This window comes from Crocodylus porosus, unplaced genomic scaffold (assembly GCF_001723895.1).
Source record: "Crocodylus porosus isolate Cpor-Errol unplaced genomic scaffold, CroPor_comp1, whole genome shotgun sequence".
Classification (NCBI taxonomy): Eukaryota; Metazoa; Chordata; order Crocodylia; family Crocodylidae; genus Crocodylus; species Crocodylus porosus.
In genome coordinates this window covers 51,497,091-51,500,785 of record NW_017728886.1, presented here as the reverse complement: position 1 = coordinate 51,500,785, position 3,695 = coordinate 51,497,091, and the positions used below count along the sequence as shown (strand labels likewise).

Sequence of the window (3,695 nt, the reverse complement as noted above, 5' to 3'; positions counted from 1 at the left end):
AGAAGTGGCTGGGGAATACATTTTAAAATAAAGAAAAAAAGAAAAACTGGGGGTTTTGCTACATATGGTGACAACCAATTATCCAGTGGAAACAAATTTCAGGCAATGCCTACCTCTGTAAATATGAACCAGTAGATAAAGGGTGAATAGTTCACCATTCCATTATTCTTGAACAATTCAGTCTCTTGGAACTCATTTGGATTTATCTTTCCCTTCTTTTAACGGGCAAATTTATTAAGATCTGTAGTTTTAAGAAGTTTTATTGTTCATTTGCTCTGATTTTCCAGCAGTATGATTCGGTGTTGGGAGTGGGGAAGAAAATAACTAGATGTCAAGTCTAGATTAGTGTTACATGTTATTGCTTTGCAAACTCTTGCATTTTCGTGCTATAACATATATCTCTGTAGTAATTTATACCTAGTATTGTTATGCGTTGACAATGCACACACCAGGAACTATGCAAGGCACAAAATGAAAGCTATCCTTGCCCCAAATAATTTGATAGGGACAGCAGTGATAAAATGCTAGTAATGGTCACCGCCAGTGCCAAGAGTAAGAGATGGAGATATATGAACTCAATTCCATTCACAGGTTGACTGATTTTTCAAGTTAAAACCAGAGCCTGCTAGGGAAGAATTTTGCTGGGAAAGGCTATTGGTGGGGAGATAGAGAAGCTTTGTGGGAAAAGCACTGTTTAAACAGGGGCCACTGGATAAGTCTCTAATGAGCTATTTGCACTATTGATATAATTGAGTCAGTTGTCTCATCTTCACTTTGCTAGTCAACTTGATCCAGATATGTGATTGCTAATAACATTTATTAGAAGTTTTATATTTATTGAAATGTATGTTAAATGCATTCACTGTTCTTAAATTTATTTTTAAATCAAACCATACAGTCTATATCCACTTTCTAAATTGGTTTATTTTAATTAATGCTAAAGGATTTTAATTTTGTTATAGAAAGGGTTTTTTGCATATTTCTTCCCTATAATGATATCCCTTAGGACCATAGGAACAGACACAGGGATCTTTATAATAATTGCATAGTATCTGAGTCATCAGATAAGCAGTTGGTATGTATATTTGAAGGGACACACTCTAATTTATTCTCTGTCCTACTTTCAACATTCCAAGTTCTTTACCTTTCATTAAGGAAAAAGAAATTCTTTGGTTGTAGCTAGTCAACTGGAATTAAGGAAAAATAAGCTGATGTCCTCATGACTTATTTTCCCTATGTGAATAATGATTTCTTTTTCTAAGATGTCTTGTCTGCAAGCCTGATTTGCTTGAAAATGAAAAAAGTACATTTTAATGTCATCTGAAAACAGAAGGATCAAACTGAGTCAGTTTTTGAGGACTTAACTATTTTGAAACATTTTTTTCTGAGAAATAAGCATTTGCCTATTTAAAAAAAAATATTTATTCATCTTAATATTGTCATTTTAATGTGAATGTAAAAAGTAAGCTGATAAAAAAGACCAAGCTGGTACTCTTGAATTTAAGCGAGTTACCATATTTACTTGAATCCAAGTCAACCTTGATTTTAAAAAAATAATTTTCCAGGTATAGAATCTAATTCTCAGAGGGTTGTCTTAAATTTGTCCCCTTCCCAGTGCTACAGCAAGAAAAATACTGGTGCAGGGTGAGGGTGTGAGTTCAACTGGTCGCCTTGCCCTTTGCTTCCCCCTGCATTTCTTTTCCCTGCAGCCTTTCTGCCCTCTGGCCACTGGCATCCCCCATACCCCATAATTTCTGACCCTTCCCATGCTGCTCCCTACAGTCTCTTCTGTTTTCCCCGCCCATTACCGTCTGACACTGCTCAGGCTCCTTTCCATCCGGGGCACAGCACATGGAAGCTCAGTCCTTGTGGGGCCATTCAGCAGTATCAGTGCTGGTGATTGGACAGGCAGAGAACAGAATTTCCATGTGATCCATACCCCGGAGGGAATCCAGCCTGAGCTGGAGCCAAGCTGCACCTGACCGTAAGGGAGCAGAGGAAGTGGCAGAAACTGTAGAGGGCAAGTTGGGGCGGGGGGGTGTCAGGAAGCAGCTGTGGGTCTGAATGTGGCCCCAACCCAGGCTCAAGGGAAGAGTTAGAGCCACAGCAACCACTCCCCCCACTCCTCCATACACAAATGTAGGATGAATGTGAGATGTATAGCTTTTCCAGTGCTGATTGGGGTTGTAGGGGGGAACCTTGTCTTAGATTCCAGATAGCTTACTCATATATAGTTCAAATTGCTTATTATAGACTTCTCCAGTGGCCTCTGTCTAAACGGAGCATTCAGGCTGGGGATAGACATTCAAAAAGCCTGAATATGAATCAATTCAATATTTGCAGGTTAGTCTAACCTGCCTAGGTTGAACCTATTTGCAAATGAAAAGACATTCTCTCTGGACTGAGGAAATGCAGGTGCATGTTTGCAGTGGCTCAGGCCAGAAGCCAGAAGCCAGGGGGCACTTGAGCAGCCCTCCTTTCCCTTTGAAAGTGCTGAGCTGAGGTGGGGACATGAGTTTAAACCCCTAGCCTACCTGTGCAGTCCCAGGCTTGTCCCCACTCACTGTTCAAGGGGTAGGAGTGTTGCCGGCCCCCAGCTAGCACACTGGGGCAAAGGGGTAGTATGCAATGCATGCACCTGTTGATGATAATGATCTTTTCAATCTCCCTCTCCCTGTTGCTTCTTCAACAAACCTGACAGGCGAGGGAACCAGCATGGAGCTGATAACACGGTGTTTAGCAGCCCATCAAGAAAACAAAAGCCTTTCTCATTAGTTCAAGCTCTTTTTAAACATTTTTTTCCAAGGAAGGAATGGAGGAATATTACCAGCTGACCTATTGATTAGCTCCAAAAAGCCCTAAGTGGAAACTGTCCTGTTGCCTTTGTCCTGTCCCAGGGAAATTGGCGATACACACCCATACACCTCTCATCATTAGCTAGTATACCACATGCCTAGGGTCCATGGGGCTTGGATCTGGGCTGTAGGAGATGGGAGAGTGGGAGAGGCAGCAATTGGTGAGGGATTGGATAGGGCAGGGGGTAACCAGGCAGACCCTGCTGTGCCTACAGTCTTCACTGGAGCTCTGGCTAGGGAGTAGAGGTGTGGGGCCAGCCCTGCTCTCTGGAGCAGATAGCCCAGCCCAGAGCTGCAAAGGGATGCTGGGATGCTGAGGGACTCTGGTTTAACTTCATAGTTTCATAGTTGGTAGGGTCAGAAGGGACCTGAGCAGTTCATCACATCCAACCCCCTGCCATGGCAGGAAAAAGTACTAGGGTCAAATGACCCCAGCCTCTGCTTAAAGACCCCCAGATTAGCAGCCAGCACCACTTCGCTTGGAAATTGGTTCCAGATCCTAGCTGCCCTGACAGTGAAGTAGCACCTCCTGATGTCTAGTCTGAATCTACCCTCTGCCAGCTTGTGACCATTATTTCTAGTCACTCCTGGTAGTGCTTGGGGGAACAGGGACTCCCCCAATGCCTGCTGGTCCCCTCTGACTAGTTTGTACATGGCCACTAGATCCCCCCTCAGCCTTCTCTTGTGGAGGGGAGGCTGAACAGGTTCAGGTCCTGTAGCCTCTCTTCATAGGGCCTGCCCTCCTGCCCCCAATCATGCAAGTGGCCTTACTCTGGACCATCTCCATATTGTCCACATCCCTCTTGAAGTGTGGCACCCAGAACTGGATGCAGTACTCCA

The 3,695-nt window shown here is 43.7% G+C and overlaps 1 long non-coding RNA gene across 1 annotated transcript in view; it reads left to right on the top strand.

Annotated features, from left to right (window-relative positions):
- LOC109321280 overlaps positions 1-3,695 on the top strand; it is a 23,191-nt gene that overhangs the window by 7,351 nt on the left and 12,145 nt on the right. The gene's annotated exons all lie outside the window — the stretch shown is intronic.